Source organism: Chelonoidis abingdonii, chromosome 1 (genome assembly GCF_003597395.2).
Source record: "Chelonoidis abingdonii isolate Lonesome George chromosome 1, CheloAbing_2.0, whole genome shotgun sequence".
NCBI lineage: Eukaryota > Metazoa > Chordata > Testudines > Testudinidae > Chelonoidis > Chelonoidis abingdonii.
In genome coordinates, this window is record NC_133769.1 from 142,347,816 (window position 1) to 142,374,225 (window position 26,410).

General features: G+C 47.5%; 1 protein-coding gene and 1 pseudogene across 3 annotated transcripts in view; one reads left to right on the top strand and one right to left on the bottom strand.

Moving 5' to 3' along the window:
- TSPAN11 (tetraspanin 11) overlaps positions 1-26,410 on the top strand; it is a 158,583-nt gene that overhangs the window by 117,352 nt on the left and 14,821 nt on the right. The gene's annotated exons all lie outside the window — the stretch shown is intronic.
- LOC142046849 (uncharacterized) lies at positions 2,863-6,312 on the bottom strand (annotated as a pseudogene).

The window sequence follows — 26,410 nt, forward strand, 5'->3', positions numbered from 1 at the left end:
CATAACATTAAGAAAACCCAAACCTTCTCTGCCTCTTTATGTGTTTGAAATCTCTGTGTGTCTCCCATAGCATGATGCTGTGATGCGGGAGCATCACATTTTTTTCATTAATATGCATAAATGCAAGATGGGAAGTAACTGGTGTCACGACTGGGACATAGGTGGTCAGACCTAATGGTTAGAGTGGAAGTTGGGCTCAGTTGGGTGTCAGAGGGCAGGCCAAGAGCCAGACGCCAGGAGGCAGGCAGAGGCAGAAGACGTAGTCTGGAGTCTCTGACATGCAGGGTTTGAAGCAGAGGCAGGCAGGCAGTCTGGGTTGTTGCTGTGGCAGCTCCCTGTCATGGCTTCCTGGCTTAAGTACTGGTACCACCTGATTGGTACCAGCAAGGAGCTGCCACTCAGGTCCCGCTGGGCAATACTTCCTACTGAGTCCAGCCAGAGTTCTCCTGCAGGAACCTAGCCTAATGCTCCTGTGGTGATGTGAAGGGGTCAGTGGCCCAGAACTCCCCCCGGGTTCGAGATTCTAGCCCTGCAGGTTCTTACATCATCTATTCCTTCACAGCACCCTTCGGTATAGTGCTTGTCTGGGTGAGCCGCATAGAATTCCTCTACCAGGTCAGGGGCATGGACTTGAGTCAGGTTCCCAAGTGTGCCCTCTTCAGGGCTGTAACCTACCCAGTCTACCAGCTAATACAGGTGGCCACATGTCCATGTCATGCACTTCATATTCCCATGACGCTGGATTTTAACTGGTGGAGGCAGTGGTGTGGTTTGGTCAGAAAAGGGGTTCTCTGTATAGGGCTTCAGAAGGGAAACATGGAAAACGGGGTGTATTTTGTGAGATGGTGGAAGCTGAAGTTTGAAGGTAACCAGATTAATATACTGGCATATTAGGTAAGTTCCCAGGAATTGGTGGTCCAGTTTACAGGAGGGTTGCCTGGTCTGGAGGGGTTTGGCAACAAGCCATATCTTCTGGCCTGCTATAAACACAAGAGTTTCTTGTCACCAATGGTCATCCAACCTCTTGACTTCTTCTAAGGGCGTGTCTCCACTAGGTCAATTTTATAGACGTCGATCTTTAGCAACCGATTTTATACAGTGGTTTGTGTGTGTCCCTACTAAGCGCATTAGGTCAGCCGAGTGAGTCCTCGATACCGTGGCTAGCATCGCCTCACAGAGTGGTGCACTGTAGGTAGCGATCCCACAGTCCCACTGCCACTTGAAATTCTGGGTTAAGCGCCCAGTGCTTGATGGGGCAAAAACATTGTCACAGGTGGTTTTGGGTACATGTCGTCAGTCTCCCCACCCCCCTCCTCCTCCTTGAAAGCAACGGCAAACAATTGTTTTGAGCCTTTTTTCCTGGATTATCAGTGCAGACACCATAGCACAGCAAGCATGGAGTCATCTCAGGTGCACACTGTTTTTGTGAGCATTGTAAACACGTCACGCATTATCCTGCAGTATGTGCAGAGCCTAGTTAGGAGCTGCCAGCACGAGGACGGTTGTGAGGAGGACATAGACACAGACGTTCCTGAAAGCACGGGATGTGGCAATTGGGATATCATGGCTGCATTGGGGCATGTTGATACAGTGGAATGCCAATTCTGGGCCCAGCAAACAAGCACAGACTGGTGGGACCGCATAGCATTGCAGGTAGGGGATGATTCACAGTGGCTGCAAAACTTTCACACGCATAAGGCCACTTTCCTTGAACTTCATGAGTTGCTTTCCCCCTCCCTGAAGTGCAGGAATACCAAAATGAGACCTGCCCTGACAGTTGAGAAGTGAGTGGCTATGTGGAAGCTTGGGCAGATCTACTGTGTGAGTTGCTGTGATCCAAGTAGCCAAGGCAAACAGTAACCTTCTGCTAACAAGGGTAGTGACTCCTGGAAACGTGCTGGTCATAGTGGATGGTTTTTCTGCAATAGGGTTCCCTAACTGTGGTGGGGCAATATACAGAAGGGGTATCCCTATCTTGGGACTGGACCACCTTGGCAGCCAGTACATAAACCACAAGGGGTAATTTTCAATGGAGCTGCAAGCACTGGTGGATCACAAGGGACGTTTCACCAACATCAACGTGGGATGGTCGGGAAAGGTGCATGATGCTCACATCTTTTGGCACTCCGGGCTGTTCGAAAAGCTACAAGAAGGGACTTTCTTCCCAGATCAGGAAATTACTGTTCGGGATGTTGAGATGCCAATAGTTACTCTTGGGGACCCAGCCTACCCCTTGCTCCCATGGCTCATGAAGCAGTACACTGGCAGCATGGACAGCAGTAAGGAGCAGTTCAACTATAAGCTGAGCAAGTGCAGAATGGTGGTAGAATGTGCGTTTGGACGTTTAAAGGGGCGCTGGTGCTGTTTGCTGACTAAATTAGACCTCAGCACAACCAGTATTCCCATTGTTATTGCTGCTTGCTGTGTGCTCCATATCATCTGTGACAGTAAGGGGGAGACATTTACAGTGGGGTGGGAGGTTGAAGCAAATCGCCTGGTGGCCAATTTTTAACAGCCTGACACCATGGCAATTCAAAAAGCACACTGAGACATGCTGCACCTCACCTCAGAGAGGCTTTGAAAAACAGTTTTATGACTGACCAAGCTACAGTGTGACAGTTGCGTGTGTTTGTCCTTGATGCAAAGCCACCCCCTTTGGTGAATGTACTTCCTTGTAAGCCAATCCCCCTACCCTGCCTTCAACCACAGCTGGCAAAGAAAATAAAGTCCCTAGTGTTGTGAATCCATTCATTCATTCTTTATTTGAGATCACTGAAAACCCTGACTAGTAAAAAATATCTTGGGTGGGGTGGGAGAGGAGGGAAGGATAAGGCCACATTGCCTATTGTAACCACACTACAAATCAAAACTGTTTGAATGACAGCCTCCTCTTGCTTGGGCCATCCCCTGGAGTTGAGTGGCTGATTGCCCGAAGCCTCCCCCGCATGTTCTTGGGTGTCTGGGTGAGGAGGATATGGAACTTGGAGAGGAGGGCAGGCAGATATACCAGGGATGCAGGGGGAAGTCTGTGCTCTTGGTGGCTTTCCTGCAGCTCCACCAGATGCCTCATCATGTCCGTTTACTCCCCCATTAGCCTCAGTATCTCCTCCTGCATGTTCTGATCACACTCACTGTATGCTTTCCTGGCCTCTGCCACTGAATGCTTCCATGCATTAAGCTGTGCCCTACCAGTGCGAGAGGACTGCATGAGCTTGGAAAACATATCATTGCAAGTGCATTTTTTTTTTTTTTTTTTGGCCTTCTAATCTGCGATAACCTCAGGGACAGAGATGATAGGAGGAGCATAGAAACATTTGCACTTGCTGGGTGATAAAGAGGGAGAGTAAAATTTAAGATGATAAATTTCTGAGAACAAAAGGGAGACTCTTTCACAGTGAATCAAGCAATTCACAGCTGACAGCACGTGTGTTTTAGGTCACATTTTGCCTTTTATATTGAGTGCCTGCTGGTATGGTGACACATCACACATGTCTGGGCAACAGAATTCAGTTTCCAAGCAGCCATGGTATGCCAAAGGGTACACGGGGTTGGTTTCTTCTGTGTTCATAACATGTGCGAATGGTTTCAAACTGCAGCCTTCCTTTCCCAAGGAACCATTGCCGGTTAGGTTTTCCGTTTAAAAGGAGGGGTTGTGTTTTTGGGTGGATATGCAGCACACACACCCCCATGTGGATATTCTCTAGGGTGATCCCTTTTAGCCAAGCGCAAACAGCCCAGCACGACTGGGGTCTAATGCACCGGGGATCACCAAACAGGGGATTACTGTTCCCTTACAAAAATTCCCCTATTTCAAGCATGTGACCATGAATGATATCACTCTCCTGAGGGTGACACAGAAAGATAACGACTGAATATTGCATGAATGTGACCAAAATCCAGGATCATTTACTGCCATGCTGTGTGCTGCAATGATTCCAGACTACTTGCTACTGGCTTGGTGTGTTAAAGTGTCCTACCATGAAGGACAAAACAAGGTACCCTCTCCAGAAACCTTCTGGAAAGGCTTTCAGAGGACCTTCAAGAGAGATTCACTGAGATGTCCCTGGAAGATTCCTGCTCCATCCCCAGACACATTAACAGACTTTTCCAGTAGCTGTACTGGCCGTGAATGCATCCTAATTCTTCAGGGCAAATCAAACATTAAACACAATTGCTTTTAACCCCTTGTAGAGGAGTGGACTCAGCCCTGTGGTGCCTCCTGCTGGTCTGTTCCAGGAATTAGGCCATTCCAGCTCCAGAGCACCCTCTGCAGGCCAGTGATCCACCTGTCCTCTGGCCCCTCTGGCCCTCCCTGGATCTGGTGCCCTTTTACCTGGGGTGCTGCCCCCTGGCAATAACCCCTCAGTCTTAGGGTCTCCTCTCCTTGGGGAACCCCCACCCATTATCCCCACCTCGCCTCAGTATATGGCTACTGCCAGTCATTGTTTAACCCTATGCCCTGGGGCAGACTGCAGTATCAGCCTACTCATCACTGGCAAGGCTGGGTTTGGACCTGCTGCCTTGGCCTACCCCTGAGCTGCCTCTGCAACCCCCAGTACCTGTTGGCCTTCTGCTAGGCTGCAGCCTGGGGCTTTCCAGGCTGGAGCTCCCCAGCTCCTCTGCCTTTCCCCAGCCCTGCTCCACTCAGGTACCCTGTGTCTAGCTCCCTGCAGCCAGGCCCATCTCCCTCTACAGCCAGAGGGAGACTCCCCTGGGCCTCTGGCTCTCAGCCTTTTATAGGGACCAGCTGGGCCTGATTGGGGCTTGGCCACAGCTGAGCCTACCTTCCCTAATCAGCCCAGGCTTTCCCTCCCAGCCTCAGCCCTCTCCCAGGGCTGTTCCAAGCCCCGAAGGGCAGGAGCAGGGGATCACCCTGCTACACCCCTGTAGTGTAGTTACAAATGTGCACTCACCAGAGGTGCCTTCTCCACCTTCAGGGTCAGGGAACAGTTCGCCCTGGGAGGGTATTGGCTCCAGGGTGATGAAAAAGTCCTGGCTGCCAGGGAGGACAGATTCTCCGCTTGCCTGCTGCACATTCTCCTCCTCCTCATTCACATCCACAAAATCCTCCTCCCTGTTGCATGACACTCCCCGCTTGCAGGTGTCCACAGACAGTGGTGGGGTAGTGGTAGGGTCCCCCCCTAGAATGTCATGCAGCTGATCCTAGAAGCGGTATGTGTGGGGTTCTGACTCGGAGCAACCATTTGCCTTCTTTGTCTTTTGGTAGGCTTGCCTGAGCTCCTTAACTTTCATGCAACACTGCTGTGTGTCCCTGTTGTAGCCTCTGTCCACCATGCCTTATGCAATTTTGGCATATATATTGGCATTTCTTCTGCTGGATCGGAGTTCGGCCTGCACAGATTCTTCTCCCCATACAGCAGTGAGATCCAGTGTCTCCTTTTCGGTCCAGGCTGGAGCTCAGTTGTGATTCTAGGGGGACTGCATGGTCACCTGTCCTGCTGAGCTCAACTCGCTGACCAAACAGGAAATGAAATTCAAAATTTCCTGGGGTTTTCCTGTGTACTTGGCTAGTGCTGTCCAGACTGGTCACAGTGGCACACTCTGAGATAGCCCTTGGAGGCCAGTGCAATCAGATTGCATCTGCACTACCCCAAATTTGACCCAGCAAGGTTGATTTTAGCGCTACTCCTCTCTCCAGGGAGGAGTACAGAAGTCAATTTTAAGAGTCCTTTAGGTTGACGGAATGGGGTTGGTTGTGTAGCGCAGTGGTTCTCAAACTAGGGCTACTGCTTGTTCAGGGAAAGCCCCTGGGGGGCTGGGCTGGTTTGTTTACCTGCCACGTCCACAGGTTCAGCCAATCGTGGCTCTCACTGGCTGCAGTTCGCTGCTCCAGGTCAATGGGGGTTGTGGGAAGTGGCAAGGGCCAAGGGACCTTCCTGCAGCTCTAGTCTGAGAACCACTGGTGTAGAAGCATTCATTTTAAATTCGACCTAACCCTGTAGTGTAGACCAGGCCTTGGAGAGTGGGTTCTGTTTCTGAGAGTGACACCTGTCTCCCTTACACTCAGACAGCTGGCTCCCCTATGCAAATACCTGCAGCCCCTCACTGTCAACATATCTCAGTAAGGCAGGATGAAGTAGCTGGTGGTGCAGATCCTGCTCTAAAATACCACTTACGCCCTATGATGAGGATGTCAAGCCAAATAAAGAATGCCTTAAAATAAGTGTTGTTGGGGCAGGTGGGGCTTGTCAGCTTTGGCAGGCAGCTCACTCAGGAGAGGAGAAACTCCAGTTTGGACAGCCGACCTGTAAAGCTCATCCAACGGATATACTCTTGTGAATTGGTGGCCATGTCACCTATAAATCCCAGAGGGGTAGGGCGTTTCCTGCAAACAACATGTACCATGCTAGTCTGACTGTGGTAACTGGGCAAGGGCCGCTGAAGTTAAAGAAGCAAGAGAGTGAGCGGATGAAGCTCAGATGTGGAGCGCACACACACTGACTGGAAGAAGAAGGAGCTATCTGAGATCCTAAAGAGAAGAAGAGTAAATGTGGCATGTGTATAAGAGACCAAATGGAAAGGCTGAAAAGCCGAGGTGCTGGAGGAGGGTTACAAAATCTGCTACTCAGGGAATTCAAACACCCTCCTTGCCCCCCAACAGTGTCGAAGTTATTCTAGATGAAACCTGGCAGAGTCACGTGGTAGAGGTTACCAGACGTTTGGGCCAAATGATGTGTTCAAATCTGCTGGGAAGAGGTAACAGCCATATAATGAGTGATTATGCATCACAGGTATGAAAGGGTTAAAAGAGGAGGTTTTTTTGATGAGTTGCTGTGCCTTATTGGAAACATACCATCCAACAAGAAGATAATTATCCAGAACAGATCTAAATGCACACAGATCAGATGTAACTGTGAAGGCTGGATATGAAATAGTCCACGGAGAGCATGACATTGGAACCAGAAACTCGAAGTGTGGGAGGGGAGAGAAAGGCCCTACAGAATTGTCTGGCACTGGACTTAGTGATCATAAAGTGAACATACTTTCAGAAGAAGGAAATCCATATCATAACTTATGCCAGTGAAGGACACAAGACCTAAGTTCCCCCTAAGCTGTGCAGCCACCTATTAAGTCCCTTGCAGGGGCTCAGGCTGCAGCGGGGAGAGATGCCTCTCCCCTATCCCAGATCTGCCATGCTGGGGAGAGACACTTCCCCCCAGCGGCCCCAACACAGACCTGTCCCGGACTTGCCACGGCTGGGGGAAAAGCGCTCTTCTCCCGGCCCCAACCCAGCCCCAGCATGGACCTGCCACAGCCAGGGGAAAGGTGTTTCTCCCCACCCCACCCCACCCCCAGCCCAAGTGCTGCTGGAGGGAGTCCTCTCTCCCTGCCATAGCCCCCGGGCAGTGTTCACCCCAAACCCCTCATCTCTGGCCCCACCCTAGAGCCTGCACCCCTCGCCAGAGCCCTCACCCCCACACACACACACCCAAACCGTCTGCCCCATCCCTGAGCCTCTCATCCCCAGTCCCACCCCACACCCCACACCCCCACCACATCCCAATCCTCTGCCCAAGCCCTGAGCCCGCCTCCCATACTCCAAACCCCACCCTCAGCACATGAATTTTGTTATGTGCATCAATATGGTGGTCGCGTGTCACACATGACCTCCATATGGGCGCACATAACAAAATTCATTCCGCACATGCGTGGGAAAAATTTGAGGGAACACTGGTGGCAAGACTGAAATCTATTTCCCTTTAATAAGAAAAGAGCGATCATGAATAATCAGTTGTAAGGTAACACGCTATGAGTGCACTGGGAGACAGCAGAGACCTCTCCTTTCTGCCTTCAGAATGCAGAGACCTTGGAAGCTCCTGAACTCCTGGGCACCAGAAAGGACTAGGTTGGGGAAATGTAAAGACGGGAATTAAAAACACTTCAAACCAGGAATAATGTGTAGACTTCTTGATGACACACAGAGATGTGTGGAGGACAGTTGGTCCAAACTCAAGTTGTCTTTTCTGGAAACAGCATATGAAGTCCTAGGATTGATGAAAGCAGTGCCAAAAAGGATATGAAGGGAAACTTGGTGGTGGAACCTTCAAGTTAAAGAATCTGTTGAGGGGGAAATAGGATAATGTTCAAAAAATGGCAGGCTATTGGTGTGAGCAGTGACAAGATGCCACATACAGAGGCAAAAAAGGAGTCCAAAGGAAGTGTTGCAACAGCTAAAAATACGGCCTCCTATATAACCGAGTAGGTGGAGGACATGAAGGCGATAATATCATCTATAGACTTGCCAAGGCAAGAGAGAAAATGACAAGGGATGTGAATGTGCTTGCTTATATTACAAACGAATGTTGAATCAATCAACAAAGTTTGGTGTGATTATTTTGAAAGTGTGATGAATCAGAAGAACCCAAGGGAGGAATTAAGAACATGTAAGCCAAACCAGAGCATGACAAATTACATACACAAGACAGAGGTTGCAGAGGCACTTAGGAGAAAGCATCTGGGCTCGATGAAGTACCAGTGAGTGTTGTGAAGTATTGGGAAGGGAAGGCATTACGTGCCTTACAAGTTTGTTCAATTATATTCTTAAGAAAAAAATGCCATGTGAATGGTGTAAAGCTTTGTGGTGCCTATTTTTAAACATAAAGGAGCTAGTATGCTGTGTACTAATTATCACCCAGTTAAGCTAATGGGACATGTCTGAAAGTGTGGGAGAAGTTTATTGAAAAGCATCTGCACAGAATGGTTGAAATTTGGAAGGGTTGTATGGATTCATGCCAGGAAGGAGCAGGATTGATACCATATTTGCGCTATGAATCCTCATAGAGAAGTTCAGAGAAAAGGGATGGCAACTGGGTGGTTTTTGTGGACCTGAAAAAGATGCATGGGCACATACCAACAGAACTAGTTTAGTGTAGTTTATGAGAGAGAAGTGCCAGAACGATATGTCTGTCTTATATGGGGGATGTATGACAGAATGACTACCATAGCCCAAAATAAATGGAGCTACAAGAGAGAGTTTCCAGTGCACACCAGCCTGCATCAGGGTCAGTGTCCAGCCTGTTTTTGTTTACAGTTGTCATGGATACGATATGTGAGAATATACAAAGGAAGCCACCTCAGAACATGCTGTTCGCATAGAGCAATAAGTGGAAGACTGTGAGAACCTGCCAGCCAGCTTTGAGCAGTGGCACTATAGTTTTGAGTGGTTGGGCCAAGAGTGAACATTAGTAAGATGAGGCTAGGATAACTGAGGGAGGAAGACTTACCATAAAGGATATCACAGTCAGAGAACTTACAAGAGTGAAAAAATGTAAATACCTTAGATCAGTGCCCTCCTGAGTGATGACCAATGTTGTATTAAAGCTGTGTGGAACAAATGTGGAAGCTGAACTCTGTTCTCTGGCAAAAAGATGCCAATACAGTTAAAAGGTAGCGTATAAAATTGTTATTCGACCCATCTTAATGTACAGAACAGACTTGCCAACCACAATAAAGGAAATCAGGCTACTCTCCACCACAGAAATGAAGATGTTGAGATGGTCAAATGGTTGGACTCTCCGTGATAGGAAACAAAATGAGGTTCTAAGGGAACTAACACAGGTTGCTCCAACTGAAGACAAATCAAGTGAGTTTAGGCTACGTTGGTATGGCCAATATCCAGTGGAGACCAGAAAGCTACATCAGTCGGATGGCACTTGCAATGACTGTGGATGGAAGATGACCCAAGAGGAAGACCGAAGACTTAGTACACAGATGACATATCAGTGGACCCCAGAGAGATCAGTCTGTATGGCAGCTTGTCATATGATCATGAGTTTTGGAAGAAGGTTATAGAAGTCGCTAACCCCAAATAGGGAAGTGGCAAGAAAGATGATGATGACGCAGCTCCTTGATACTACTTGGCTTCCAGTGAGTCAGGGAAGCCCTGCTATAATGGGTACATCTCTTTCTGTAGACATCCTCTGGCTTCCTCAGCCTCAGCCCCTTCTCCAGAATGCTCTAAGCAGCTCCTTTCCCTCTGGTGGTATTTCTGTTGGTGCTGCCTGAATCAGTGTGGCTTGCATCACAAAGGGAAAACTTCTGCCTTCTCCATTGCTGTAACTTTTTCAGGGGAAATGGGTCTGCCTTTCTCTTTCATCCCTTCTGGGGACCAGTCTTCTCAGACAGGATTTACAGGGTTTTATCTAGGCCCCCCTGGAAATCTGTGGCCCCTTTTCCTCAGGCCTGCACCTCATTTCCCTCTCTGCATCTCACTTTTCTCATCCTAGGCTGGCACCTGCCTTCTCTTCTTCAGGCCTCCCTGCTAAAATGCTTGTGGTGAGTGGACAAGGACTACAGTAACTTGTCTAATCATCTGGTAGAAATCCCATTTCCGTCCCTGCTAGGAGATTCAGGGATCACTTGCTGTGTCTCATTTTTCTTCCTCTGTCCCAGTCAGGGTCTTCTTTCAACACCTCTCTATCCTCTCCAGAAAATTCCCTCTCTTCTGCCAAATATTCCTTCTCTTGGCATTGAAAGCATACTGGTGCCATTCACCCCATGTTGCAACAGCTGTTGCACTTTTTTCCTCCCTGCAACCCAATCTGTGTCCTGATTATTGCTAGTATCTTGGGATGGTCATCTTCCATCCAGGGTTTCCGCTCCTCTTGGGAACACAGTCTCAGCACCAGCCTCCCGGAACTCCAAGCAATTCACCTCGCCCAGCCAACTTGGGGACCCCTGCTTCAGAACCATCATTTTCTTACCAGACTAGAGAGCAGAGCTCTGAGCAGACAGGTGAGTACCTGTTCGAGCATCTTCCGAGTGGATAGCTATCTCCACCCACTTTGATTGGTTTACCTACAGGGGAATGAGAGGTCAGCCCCCTATAGGGGAAAAGAAAATGTTCATTAATTTCAGGCAAGCAGAACTACAACCTCTTAGGCTTCCTCAATACCAGCTGACATTTGAGTTTTCTTATGTTCCATATCTTGGCCATATTTTCTTACTGTTGTTCCCACTTTGTCACCTCCACACCCTCTGTTTGGCGCAACCCAGTGGACCTATCTACTACTGTAGGTCAGAAAGTGATTCAAACAACTTCTTGACACACAATGCCCCCACTTCATACACACACTCCCTGTGACTTGCTGCTTAATACATCTGTCATTCACTGATGTTGCTAGGCAGAATACGAGGGGAGTGACTGATGACAAAGGAAAACTGCTTACCAGGATGTCTGTCTGCTGTGGTTTTCTACCTTTCTGCATCCAACCATACTCCTTCCCCTTGGAGAGTGAACTACCTTGGCATTGTCGTACAGTTTTGACTATCTCACGCTGAAGTGGGAGGGTGACACTTCGATATTAGCTCTGATTCAGTTCTTTTGCCTCCTTGTTTCTTTGTGGTGTAGGTGGAGTCATCCTGCTGTCAGTCTTGCTGTTGCTTGGTAGGGTGGGAGAAAAGAAGATTGTGAAAACCAATTGCATAGCAGTAATATTCCCTTAACACTAAACACACACACACACACACACATTAATTCAGTGTTAAACCTGAGATTTTAAATCTTTATAAACCAAGAAATTCAGAGTTCATCTTGTTATGGTAGGTTTAACTCTACCCCTGCCATAGATGCAATGAAATAGGACAGGGGTCGGCATCCTTTCAGAAGTGGGGTGCCAAGTCTTCATTTATTCACTCTAATTTAAGGTTTCGCGTGCCAGTAATACATTTTAACATTTTTACAAGGTCTCTCTATATAAGTCTATATTATATAACTAAACTATTTTTGTATGTAAAGTAAATAATAGTGCAGCGAGGTGAACGGGGCCGGCGGCTGGTATCCCAGGCTAGCAGCAAGCTGAGCAGAGCAGGTGGCCAGGACCCCAGCTGGCACGGGGCCAGTGGCTGGAACCACAGACTGGCTGCGGGCTGAGCAGGGCTGGTAACCATGACCCTGGCTGGCACGGGGCCAGTGGCCAGAACCCCAGACTGGCTGCGGGCTGAGCGGGACCAGCGGACAGAACCCCAAACGGCAGTGGGCTGAGTGGCTCAACCCGCTGCCAGTCTGGGGTTCTGTCTGCTGGCTCCTGCCAACCGGGGTCCCGGCCGCCAGCCACCAGCCCTGCTCAGCCCGCTGCCAGCCTGCAGTTCCGTTCATCTAGGCAAGCAGCGGGCTGAGCAGGGCCAGCGGCCAGGACCCCATCTGGCAGCAGAGTGCCACTAAAAATCAGCATGCGTTCCGCAGATTCCTGATCCCTGAAATAAGACCTTTCTGTACACAGTCACACACTGCATCACTGGGCTGTATTCTGTAACTATTTACTACCCTCAGTATTCACCTGATCCAAAGCCCACTGAAGTGAATAGAAAGACTCTTAATGACTTCAGTAGGCTTTGAGGCAGGCCCAGCTGGATATCTGGAATACTATGAGCATTCTTGTCTCCCATGTTTAATAAAGATGAATTCAAAATGGAACAGGTGCAGAGAAGGGCTAGTAGGATGATCAGAGGAATGGAAAATCTGCCTTATGAGAGGAGAATTAAGGAGCTTGGCTTATTTAGCATAATGAAACAAAGGATGGGGGGATAGAATTGCTCTCTACAAATAGATCAGAGAGATAAACATCAGGGAGGGAGAGAAGTTATTTAAGGTTAGAGGTCAGTGTGGGCACAAGAACAAATGGATATAAACTGGCCATCAATTAGTTTAGACTTGAAGTTAGATGACGGTTTTTAACCATCAGAGGAGTGAAGTTCTGGAACAGCCTTGCAAGGAGAGTATTGGGGAAAAAAATATCTAACTTGTTTCAAGACTAAGCTTGACAAGTTTATGGAGGGGATGGTATAATGGTGTGTCCCCTGCAGATTTCTTTGCTTCCCCACAGAAAAATGACTCTGACAGGGAAGCAAAGGGAAGCTGCAAGAGCATTCACGCACCTTTCCCTAGCAGCGCAGGTACATTGTTTCAGGCATCCGGAGCAGCCAGTGAAGAGGTAAATCACCACGGGGCTGGGGACACTCCAGCAAGGGGCTCCTACCCTGAGCCGGGATCAGCTGCTAGTCTGGCTGGGCTGGAGGCAGGAAAGGATGGGTCTTCCCCTTCCTCTGCAAGGAGTGTCTGGGCTGTGTCAGACCCACCTCCAGAAACCTCCCCCAGCTGCAGGAAGCTCAGCATCCTTCCCTGTTTCTGCTCCCATTGCTCCTCAGCTGTGGGGAGAGGGGTCACTGTACAGGAGCTGCTCCCCATCCTCCCAACTCCCGTGCATCCAGACCTCCCATACCCAAACACCCCTGCCAAGCCTCACCCCATACACCCAGAACCCCCCTAGCCCTCCATACCCAAACCCCACTTCACTGAACCCGAACCCCTGCATCTGGAGCCTCCCTGCATCCAGATCCCCTGCCTCCAGACCACCCCCCACTGAGCTCCCTGCACTCAAACCTCCACCCTGAGCCCCCAACATTAAGACACTCATACTACTGACCCCCAGCTAGCTGCACTCAGACCCCCACCCCACCAAGCCCCACTTCTCCAGCACCCAGGCCCCCGTGTTGAGACCCCCCACACCCAGACCCCTCCACTGAACCCCAACCACCTTCATCTGGAAGTCCCTGCAGAGTCCCATTGCACCTGGAACCTCCCCCCAGTGAGCCTCTGTGTATCCTGATCCTCCCATACCTAGACTCCCCCACTGAGCTGCCTGCACCCAGATTGTCTCACACAGTATCCTCTCACACCACACCTGAATCCCCCCACACTGAGCCCCTTCACACTTGGATCCTGCCTTCTTGAGCCTGCCTGCCCCACACCTATGGTGCCTGGCGCAGAGGGGCATACCTGCATACCTTGGACGTCAGATGGGCACTGGCCTTCTACATTGATAGAACAAAGCCTTTCTGTAAGTCAACACAATTGTTCATTGCTGTAGCTGACAGGATGAAAGGTTTCCCAGTGTCAGCCCAGAGAATCTCATCTTGGATCACGGCCTGCATCCACTACTGATACGAGCTGGCATGGTTGCCCTCGCCAGCGATCATGATGGCTCATTCAGCTAGGGTGCAGGTGTCATCAGCTGCCTTCTTGGCACAGGTCCCAGTCCAAGAGATCTATTGGGCTGTGACCTGGTCGTCCGTCCATCCGTTCATGTCATACTATGTGCTGACCCAGCAGGCTCAAGATGATGCTGACTTTGGCAGAGCAGTGCTGCAAGCTGCGAGACTGTGAACTCCAAGCCCACCGCCATTGATTCTGCTTATGAGACACCTAGAGTGGAATTGACATGAGCAAGCATTCGAAGAAGAAAAAACTATTACCTACCTTTTGTAACTGTTGTTCTTTGAGATGTGTTGATCATGTCCATTCCATTACATGCCCTCCTACCCCTCTGTTGGTGTTGTCGGCAAGAAGGAACTGAGAGGGCATAGGACTGGCTGCGCGTGATATACCGCAGCATGAATGCGGCACTCCAAAGGGCGCCACAGACAACCCTATAGGTACTGCTAAGGCAAAAATCTCCAATGGCCGCGCATGTGGGTGTACGCACACTTATAATGGAATGGACCTGAGCAACACACCTGGAAGAACAACCGTTATGAAAGATAGGTAACCATTTTTTTTCATTATTAACATGTTTGCCTAGTAATATGTCCCAATGCCCTGTTTTAGTCAGTCTTGTAAGAAAAGACAAGCATAGTGCACATGGTACATGCACAGAGAAGAGTTTGGGTTGCCATAGGAACCTTAAATCTCAGCTGCCCGACTCCTGTGTGTTTGAAATCTGTAATGTAATGTTCCATTAATGTGGTTTATTGAATTCACTGTTCTATTTAGTTGTTCATCTGAGGTCAAATCCTGTCATGCTAGGGCATGAGACCCTATAGAGCTAGGTGTATTGTAATCCAAATGATCAGAAAGTTGCACATCTTGTATTTTATAAGTGCTTCACAGACACTTTTCAGACACTGATTTGCTGTGTGATAGAGGGAACGGTTCACAGATTTAAACCTGAAATTCAATTTTGGAGGACAGGAGATGTCAATATAATCGTATAAACATGTAACCCAAAGACAAACACTTCACACAGATGCTAAAAAAAAAGAAAACAGCATTTTATTTTCACTTTATCTCCTCACTCCATGTGATTTTTTCCCCCATGTGATATTTTTAACTTGCTCTCTCAAGTCATTCCACTCTCTACTTGTAAAAATAAATCTGAAACCGTAAGTTTGGTAACAAATTGTGTGAAATGGCTTTTCTTGTATTAGAGCCGATTGCTACTTCATAATCTTCCCCCACATCTAAATTGAATTGATTTCTCATTGCTCCTTTAAAGGAGTTCTTTCTGACTCTTGGTGCAGTAAACACAGAAGAGATGTATGAAAAGAGGGAATGTTGTCTAGTGGTTATAAGAAGGAAACTTTGAGTCAAGACTCCTGGGCAAGACTTTAAAAAATACTTCCAGTTAGGTTCCTGCATCCATTTTTCACTACCTAAATATCTTGCCTGATTTTTCAAAGGTGCTGAACACACAACAGCTCCTCCATGAATTCTGTGGGAGCTGCTGGGTGCTCAGCCTCTTGGATAATCAGGCAAGATATCTAGGCACTGAGAAATGTATTTAGGAGCCTAACTCTAGGTAACCATTTCTGAATATATTAACCATGGGTTCTAGCATGAGCTGTGCCACTGTCTCACTGTATGGACTTGGGCAAGTCTCTTAGCCTCTCAGTACCTTGGTTTACAGATCTGTAAAGTGAACACTGTCCTGACTGGGCTTCACTTAATTGGTGTTTATGAAGCACTTTGGATGAAAGTGCTCAGTATTTCAATTCTTAGTTTATTAGTTAATAATGAAAAATATGTCAATTCTGGAGACTTGCAAAAAAAACCCGAGTAGGCCAGGTTATCTGAGGGTATTCTTACAAGTACAAGCTCAGGAAACAGGTGGTTCCAAAGAATCAGTCGGCGTTGCCTAGCACTAATAGATTGTTTACTAGTAATGTTGGCTAGTTGAGATCTTCCCCTCCTCCCTCAAATCAAAAGGGCTCATTTTCCTTTTAGCCAATCCATGTCTGAATGTTGTTATTATTCGAGTCACAAGCCTCAAAGCACTTTACAGAATTGCAACCATCTGTATATACAGGTAGCCATTGCTTCACCCACCACCAAATTGCAAATTCCTGTGGGGTGGAATTCTGCAACCAGGAGTTAGCATTCTCAACGTAATAAACTAAGCTTTAAGATAAGAAATGAAGATTGCATTACCAGGAAAAAGCAACTATTGGGAATTTTCAATGGCAGAATGCAATTACCCATGCTAGAATTTAGCCAGGATACTGGGATCTAAAATCCTTCCATTGCTAAAAGTGCAAAGGGGATAATGAGTAGGACTTGAGTTTTATGGGCATTTTCCCTAACTAAAAACTGCATGATTATTTTGTCCCAGAGTGAAGTTTTCCTCCCCTTGCCATGTAAGTGGATTGCATTGTTAAGTTCAGCACTTTTCAGGTAAGTTTTGAGTGCTTCATCAGAAGTTATCTACCTCAACTTATCCTTCACATAGTCCACTGGCCATTTGCTTCTCACAATTGGGAAGGATGGATGTAATCACAGTTGTAATCAGTGGAGAGAGGCGATCTAGCCAGTTGCTGCCTCCATCTAAGAAAATGAACATTTTCCAAGACGTGCAAGTGCAGTTCTTACAGAGGGACATCTTGTAGAAGTCAACCTTGTGGCTTTCACAGCATTTAGGGACATTGGCAGGACACTTCCTACCTTCCTCTAGTCGCTGTAGGAAGGGTAAAGCAATGGAGTGAAGGGGAGGAGAGAGCTGCTGGTGCTTCTGAAGGGTCAGGGCTGTGGAGAAAAGATGGTGGAGCCGCTCCTTTGGCTTGGGAGAGTTGAGAGGCAGCAGGTGGAACAATGCAGTGACACTCAGCTTATGAAGTGGTTTCATGCAAATCCCCATTTTCCTTTTAAGGAATGTCACTGTAGACAATATTGTGTTACTGCACCACAGAAGGTGAGGATTTAGTTGTATAAAAGTCAAGGGGCTGGATTCTCAAAACAATTTTAATTCTTTCTTCTTGCATGTCGGCTTTGCGACAGGGCTTTCCAATACAAGGACTGGGAATTTTTCTACTGCATTGAATCCACACGAGTCCCTCTCCACAGCTTTTCAGGTCCCAAAGTAATGGAATCTCATAATAATAAATAGCAGTAAGGCAACATAGAAGACTGACAGATGGGTTTTGCTGCCCCTTAATGTCAGATCTCTATATGTCTTGACAAGAACATGGGTCCTTATCAATATGCTAGAGCAGGAGTCGGCAACTTTTCAGAAGTGATGTGCCGAGTCTTCATTTATTCACTCTAATTTAAGGTTTTGCCTGCCAGTAATACATTTTAACGTTTTTAGATGGTCTCTTTCTCTAAGTCTATAATATATAACTAAACTATTGTTGTATGTAAAGTAAATAAGGTTTTTTAAATGTTTAAGAAGTTTCATTTAAAATTAAATTAAAATGCAGAGCCCCCCGAGCCGATGGCCAGGACCCAGGTAGTGTGACTGCCACTGAAAATCAGCTCATGTGCTGCCTTCAGCACACGTGCCATAGGTTGCCTACCCCTGTGCTAGAGCCTGGACAACAGAATCTTTCTTAGGACTTGTCTACACTCTTCCTGAATAACTCCATATGTAGATAAGCCTTTAGACAGACAGACAGGCAGACTGTCTCTTCTCTCTGCTAGTTTGTTGCACCATTTAAGCACTGCAGGGCACTATCTCCTTTTAACAACATAACTGGTTTCCCTTACAACATTTGATTTTACTCATCAAAATAGTCTATTTTATATAGCTCTCCCTTTTTTAGTATCACTGTTGTCTAGAGTGAGTTCAGTTTTTCAATATTTCCACTGATGGAGCCTCAATGCCCTCTCATGGCAGCTGTTCCACTGTCAAATTGCTTTTTCAGAGAGCTTTTCTTTCTCATTAAGTGAAACTTGTTCCTTTCTATCTAAAGGCCATTACTTTTTATAATACAGTTGTGGTTACTCTCAGACTGAGACTTACCCCTCCTTTCTATCTCTTTTTTTTATCATTTATTTGCATAGAACTCTCATATTACTCTCTCTTCATAAAAATATGTTATGAAAACTGGTACTGACATGGGATTGACTCAGACAGTCAGAGTTCAGGGATTTTACACATTTATGGATGCACAGCTGTTGTTTTTCTCAGTTAGGCAGTTTCCTTCACTCTCATTGGTATATGTAGCTGATTTTGCATAATCATTTACAATTATATTTCCATCATTTTACAGTATGCAGATTCCTTCACTCTGATTGCGTGACGGACATTTTACTGTGGAGATTTTTCTCCCATAGTGTAAACATGAACATCTCTGTACACTTGATTAGCTACTATAATCCCTTATACTCAGAATTTTCAAGCTCCTGGCCAGCCACCATGATTTTACATCAGTTTCTCATGCTTTTCAGTGTTTTGCTTGGACGTACATTTTCACTTCCTTATTAATGTTTTCTGTTTTTCTTTTAAAATTAGAAAAACCAAAGTATAACACAGACAGGCAAAATGGGGTACGGTATCCTCTAGTTCGGAACAGCCTTGATCTTTTCTTGAGACACCATTAAACTTAATTATTGTAATATTTAGCACTTTACATCTTCAGAGCTCTGGCCAAATATAGCTCTTGGAGCCTAACACAAATCTGTAGGCAGGTAAGTCCTATCCCCATTTAAAGACAGGGGAACAGATACATAAAGCCTGAATTTCATAGATACTGAATATCAGTGGCTCCCACTGACTTCCTTTGGAGTTGTGAGTACACAGCACTTCTGAAAATCAGGCCCAGAGAGGTCAAGGGCTAAATTGTGCCTTTCAGGTACCGTTACTCCAAGATCAGGAGCTGTTAGCGTTCAGCCTTGAGTGATGCAGAGCCACAGTGCTCCAGGGAAAGCTCAGCGAGGCACAATTTAACCCCTGCTTCCTGGTGTATAGGAGAAGTTTGCAGGCCGTATGTGAAAAACCCCCACAAGTCTACACATTAGTGATGTGCACGGGCATGTTCACAAGGAGCAGTCTCCGCTCTCCCTCAAGTGCAGGGACTTCTGTTTTGACTGGCCTTTGTACAGGGCATGCAGGAGGCTCTGTCTGCCCCTCCCTGCACACCCATGCAAGCCCAGTCACTGGTAATATGTGACTTTTTGCAAGATATACAGTGAGGCAAGTGAAGAGCTGCCATTAAAACACAAAAGTGCCTGAAGCACAATCCTATACACAGCCCATAGACTTCGCTGCCTTTCTGCGGTGGATGGATTACATGCAAGGTGTGGCTTTCAAAAAGAGCATTCAAAAACACTTCTGTCTGTGTGGGAGAGCGAGACAGCAAGAATAGAATGAAAAGAGAGAGAGAGATTTTGTGCTTGGTTTCAAGCACAACAGAAAAACAGTTCAATCCACACTCGTTCTGCCTTGGAATAACCCATTCAAACCAATCCTCATTCCTTGCCTGGCATCACTGGTCTCAAAATGTTCAGAGCAACCTAGGATATATCATGTAATAAATGGCAGAGGTCTCAATAAGGAGATGCAGACTGTGGTGGAAATAACTCCTCCCTTTTAAAACTACACCTAACAGTTTTTTCTTTCTAGCCATGCTAAAATCTTCTTTGAAGATCATCAGCAAATGTAAAATGCCTTATTACAAAAAGGCAGCTTTGAAAATCTCAGATGAGAGAATTCACAAACCTACTTCCCATTCATTTTAGTGGGAATTGGGCATCCAAATCCCTTAGGTCACTTTTAGAATCTCAAGTTAAATTTCCAAAGTGTGCTGAATATTCCCAATAGCTGGGATAAAGGTGGCATTCAGTTCAATACCTAGAAGCTCACTTGGCGTGCTATTTTTAGGTCCAAACTCCATACCTCTGTCCAGGTTCCGCTCTAGTGCAATTCTGTCATCCTGATGGCATAGCTACCACAGAACTCTACTGCAGCAGGGAGCCAGCTGTAAGACATCAGGCAAGTTTATTTGCCAGGGGTTTCTAAAATATTTGTATTTATTATTCACTGAATAGATGGAGGCATGTCCTCTACTTAGGTGTGTGCACACTCAGCACACTAGAGCCAGAGTACTTTGCCTAGCAATACCCGAGGGACGATGCTCATGCCCTGCAATCCTAGCCCCTCCTCTGGCTCTATAGGGGTGGTGCCAGTGCAATCTTCTCCATTCCTTCTCACTGCCCATGGCTAAAGTCAGAGCTCTGTGTGGTGGTTTCCTCCTCAGGCTTTTGGTGTGAGAAAGTCGTTAGTAGTACCTTAGTTTAAGTGTCGTTTAGTGTAGTTATAGTAGTTGGCTACCCTGTCCGATGCTTTCACCAGGGTTCAAGCATTGTCGTGCACGAGGGGGTCATCCCCAACAGTGATCCCCACACAAAGTGCTTCTTGTGTCTCAGTGAAGACCACGTTATAAAGCGGTGCTCCATCTGCAAGTCGTTCACCAAGAGGACTCAGGTGGCAAGACATTTGCGGCTGAAGCAGACCTGCTGGAACAGTCCAAGAGGTCCACGTCTGATCAGCAGTCACCTTCAGATCTGGCAAGTGATGCCACTCTGTGCTCAGGCTCTGGTGTTTCCCCCAAGAGGAAGAGGAGTCATTCTCCTTCCTCTTGTACAGGAATTAAGAAGACCCATAAAACAAATTGAGACCATTCCAAGGCTCGGGGAGACTTCTCATTTTCTAAGAGTAGTGCTGGCCGGTAATGTTCTCCCTTCAGCACGTGGGATGGAGCAGGTCTGTCCCCACCCACTCCCCGCTACTGTGCTGAGAGCAGCAAGAACCCATACCATCGACTCCGGTTCCAGCCATGGGGGCATGACGTTGATGACATCAGCACTGGTGTCAACTGTCTCCATGCTGGCAGCATACCAGGCGGCATCAGGCCTGCCTTGTGTCTCAGTCCCAGACTCTCCACTGGTTCAAGAGTTCACTAGTGCCATGGCTTCTACCGCCTCATCCTCCATTGTGCCCTGCAGCTCGCACAACCCAGGCCTCAGACTGTGGAGTCGAGGCTGGCACAAGGCCCAGCATCAAAAGCCGCCTCGATGTTGGTGCATCCTTTGGCACTGTCATTGCCTTGTTGGCAGATCCCTTCGTTGAGTTTAGTACCACCCTTTACCTTGGTACTGGCCCCTCTCCCAGCACTGGGTGGGAGTGTGTCTCATCCAGTACCACTGTTGTCTAACCCCTGTTCCTTTTTGGGACTGATGTCAACCTCATATTGGGCATCAGGTGAATGTGACCATTTGTTTGCCCTGTTAGGTCTGGCTCCCCCATCGTCACCAGAGAATCTCTGGGACACTCAAGATCCAGGTTGGGTCATCCTCCCCCTTGTTGTTAGACAGGCACCAGAGATTGCCCTCAGATTACCATTGGTACTGAGAATGGCATCTGTCTTGTATTCAGGACAGGGACTCCTGGCCCAGTGCCAGCTGGCCACCAATGCCTTATCCATATGCCCAATGGCCTTCTTGGAATCCTTGGGATACTCCTCAGTCCCTGTGGTCTCACTCCTTGATCCACTCCAGAGCGAGATCATCAGTTTCACAGTGACTCCCTCTCCCAAACCATTTCAGCTGCAAGGAATCCCTGAGCCCATTCCTTCTGGACCTCCAGGGGTATTCAGACTAGATCCTGTAGTGTAGTGCAAGAACAGGACCATGGCTTAAATTCAGCCAGAACTGTTCAGGGCAGCACTCCGGTAAATATTGTCTCTTGACTCCAGCCTGATGCAGTTGGTTTTCAGCCAGAGGCCTGAACCCTCTGGAGGGCTGCAAGCCAGTTTCAGGGGATCCACAGGGCTCTGCAAGGCTGAAGCCCTGAGACCTCCTACCTGCAGCTGAAGCCAGAGCCCCAAATGGGAGGGGGAGTATGAGGAGCTCTGGGAAATACTCAGTAAGTCCTGAATAGGATCCATAGTTCGCTCAAGAAACTGCCTCCTTCTCCTCCCTAGTTGACTCTACCATGCCGGAATTGTCTTATCCCTCTGCACCTGAGGACTTTAAGGCATAACCGGACCTCCTGAGGTATACGGTCACTACCTTGGGTATCCAAAGGCATAATTCCTGCAGAATACACATAAGATACTGGATATTCTGCAATCATGACCTCCTGGGAGAATAGCCCTCCCAATAAATGAGACTCTTTTGGGGCTTGCGTGGCCCTGTGGAATACTCCAGCTGCATTGCCTCCCACAAGGAAACATTTGGAGGAGTGGTAATTCATTCCCATGCGGGGTTTTGAGGGTTACTACTCCCATCCAGCCCCTAACTCTCTGGTGGTAACAGCAGCAAATGACAGGGCACAGCAGGGAAGGTATTAGTCCACCCCTAAGAATAAAGAGTCCAAGAGGGTGGATTTAATGGAGAGGAAGATTTATACCTCTTCTTCCCTGCAAATGTGCATCGCAAACCAGCTGGCGTTGCTCTCTAAATATGACTGTCAGTTGGGCAGCACGTCTAAGTTCATGGACAAGTTGCCAGAACTCTCAAGGGAAGAGTTTACAGCATTTAGTGCAGAAGGCTGTACAGTGGCAGTTAGCTCTGGCCATGGTGGATACCACAGCCAGAATTATGGCATCAGCTGTGACTATGACGAGGACCTCATGACAGCAGCATTCGGGCATTGCACTCAATGTGCAGCAGACCATTGAGGCCTTACCATTTGATGGCCAGGTTTTAGTTTCAGAAAACACTGACAAACCCTGCACTCTTTCAAGACTCCCAAGCTACTTTGCGTGTGTTGGGAGTATATACTGTAGCTGTGAGAAGATCCCACTCTACTGAGCAGCAGCAGCAGTATTGCCTGCAGTGGTTTGTCAGACAGCCCTCCCTTCCTGTACAGCAGCAGAACTACTCCAGGAAGGGCAATGGATCCCAGAGGAGAAGAGCCTCTGGTTTTGGGTTTAACCAGCTGGCTCATCCCCTCTCTCCCCCTGGCATCCAGCAAATGCCCATTCTGATGTGTGTCCAGGACAGCAATCCAGTGGGAACCTCTTCTCTGTCCCCCATATTTGGGGACAGGCTGACTCATTTTTACAGTGTTGGGGCCTCAGTTACCATGGACAACTGCATCCTAAGCATCATCAGACGGGGTCATGCCATACATTTCCTCTACATCCCCTCTCTTTGCCCCTTACCCCATTTCTCTTTGGGGACCCCTCTCATGAGACACTGCTCCTTGAGCAGGTTTAGTCTTTACTGGCTCTGGGGGCTGGAGGTGAGGTCCCCCTGCAGCATCAGGGACGATATTTGCTGGTCCCCAAAGCCCAAGGGAGCAGTGAAACCTATTCTCAACCTCTGTGATCTGAACAAATACGTCAGATACATGAGATTCTGTATGGTCACCCTAGCAACTATCCTTCCCTTCTTGAATCATACTAACTGGGTTTGCTGCCCTAGACCTGCAGGACTCTAATTTCCACACAGCCGTCCTTCTGAGCCACAGAAGGTTCCTCAGGTTTGTCATGGCTGCCTGGCACTAAGCAGAACACCATGATGCCTTTCAGCCTGTCTTTTGCTCCCCAGGCTTATACCAAATGCATGATAGTGGTAACAGCATACCTCAGGAAGAGGTGAATTCTTATTTTCCCCTAGCTGGATGACTGGTCATTGAGGGGACAGTCCAGAGGTGAAGTCCTCTGTAATGTCCACTTCACACTATGCCTGCTCAGTTATCTAGGTCTCATCCTAAACAAAGGGAATTCAAGATCGGTTCCAACTCAAACAATCGAATTCAGTGAACCCCTGATAGACTCTACAAGTTCAAGAGCATTTCTGCCAACTGGGTGATTTGCCACCTAAGTCTGGAGCTGCCGTCTCAACCCTCAGCCACAGCCCGTGTGTGCCTGAGGTTGCTAGGCCATGTAACTGCGTGCATACAGGCAGTCCAATATGCCAGGCTTAACCCATGTCCCCTTCAGATGTGGCTGAAGTCAATCTATCATCTGCATCTTCATCCCTTGGACAGTGTGATCTCACTTCCTCTGCTGATCCTGGACTCTTTTATGGAGATGGATGGTTCAGGACAATGTGTGCCAGGACATTCCGTTTGTGCAGTCCCTACCAACCTGAACTCTTTGTCACCAGTGCCTCCTTAATAGGTTGGGGAATGGATCTGAGATTCAAGGCCTGTAGTTGGAACAGGAAGCTTGTCTGCATATCAGTGGTCCTGGAGCTTCGTGCCATCAGGCCCTTTGAGATCACATCAGGGACTCAGCAGTGCATATCCTTGCTGACAATACCACTATGATGTATTATGTGAACAGATGCGGGGAGCACATTTCAATGTGCTGTGTGAGGAGGCAATCAAGTTCTGCAGTTTTGCATTGGCAAAAACATTGCTCCTGTGGCCAATCACTTACCTGGGATCCAGTATCACCTGGCAAATCACCTCAATAGACATTTCTCCCTGAATCACAAATGGTCCGTGAAGCCCAGCATCTTGTGGTCCAGTTTTACAGTGTGGAGCATCCCAGCAGCCAACCTGTTTGCCACAAGAGACAAGAAGAAATGCCAGCTGTTCTGCCCCTGAGTTTTGCAATCTACATGATAAGCATTGCCTGGTGGACTGATTAAAGAACTGTGCGTCAGGAGCCCTAACCTGGCCCTGACACTCACTCTCTTTGTAACAGGTCACTTAGACGCTAAGCTCTGTAGGTCCAGGACTGTCTTTGTGTGTCTTGTAGAGCAATGAGATCATCATCAGTGCTTAACACATGATGGAGAGGATTCATTATTAATGTTCAGAAAGTGCCAACCTGTTTATACTACACCATGAGCCCAATTCCGCCACCCTCTCTCCAACCAGGGGAGCTGGTGAAAGTGATAATAGAGTGGCTTCTGCACATATGTGGCTTGAAGCCTCCACCCCAACTCTGTCACGTGTTGATGTCTTCCCATTCCCACCTGCCATGATGCCTCCCAGTCAGCTACTCTGCACAAGTTCTCAAGTCAGTCCTCCCGATACACGTAGTATGGGATTTTCTAAAAGCACTCAGTGTTAGCCTAAATCTGCTCCCATTGAAGTCATTGATTACCATTGAGCAAGAGTTACGCCAAAGCTGAGCACTTTTTAAAATCCCACCCCAGAGTCAAATACACAGGGTAAGATGAAGGAGGAATGGGCTCATCCTTTTCCCTTTCCCTTACTCCCTGGCTGCCAAGTCTTTCTTATGTCTAACGCCACGACTCCACTGATACTTTCCACGTGCTCACCATGACACTCGTGCCATACTGTCATTTTGGAAAGTGATGGTGCATCACTGACTAACCAGGAGGCTAGATGCTTAAATTACAAGGCTGGTTCTCAGCTAACTTGCAGTAAACAGCCATGGGAACTATGTGAGCTCCTGCCACCTCACAGGGAGGGGCAGTTGGAGCACTCATCCCTGGTTGGAACATAAATGTTTTTATGGACAGTAGTGGCCCTGCATGAAGAAATGTGCTTTAATGATGCAATGGGCCTTGGAGCTAGCAATTTCCTGGATTCTTTGTATTGAGCAGTTTACACGTAAACCCCTGAAAATGGAGGCTGGGATTTTCAAAGGACCCAAAATGATTGAGGTGCCTAAATCCCACTGAAATCCCTCAGGATTTCTAAAGGACTTTCAATAAAAATAAACGCTTTAAGCTGAAATTGCTACTTTATTATTTCTCCAGGTTTCTTTTAACCCAGATTAAAATAAAATAGCATAAACCCTGAGTCTGCCTGCGGGCCTTTGACATGCTGTGCTACACTATGCATAGTCCTACAGCTGACAAACACATTAACTCAGTCAGACAGGGCCTGTGGTATTGTGCCACGAGAGCATTATCAGGTGTAGTCCATTAGAGGGTGATGATTAAGAGGGAGGCTAATTATGTGATCTTATTTCAGTTCCATTTGCACGAGACATGTCTCACAGCACCTCCTTACACTCCAGTGCGTTAACTACAGAGGCCTTCTAATAAGAATCAGTCATTATTAAATTAAATGCTGCTTATGCCCCTCTGAGGCTCTATGTTTGATCTAGTTCTCCTTACTGTGTACCTGCTTCTGTGGCCCCATCAGTTCAGTTTTGGAGCCCCTCACAGACAATGGATTTATCCCCACAGCACCTCTGTGAGAAAGGGAAGCATCACACACCTCCTTTTACAGATGGGGAACTGAAGCATGGGTAGGTTACATGACTTGCCCAAGGTCACCCAGCTGGAAGTTTGACCAGAGCCACAAATAAAGTCCTGTTTTGAGTAGAGCTGGTTGAAAAATGTCCAGCAAAACTTTTTTCTGTCAAAAATTGCCAAATTCATGAAAACAAGTTTTGATGAAAACTTCATTGGGAAGGTGTCTCAAGTCCAGACTGCAGAAGGAGGGAGATAAATGGAGGGAAC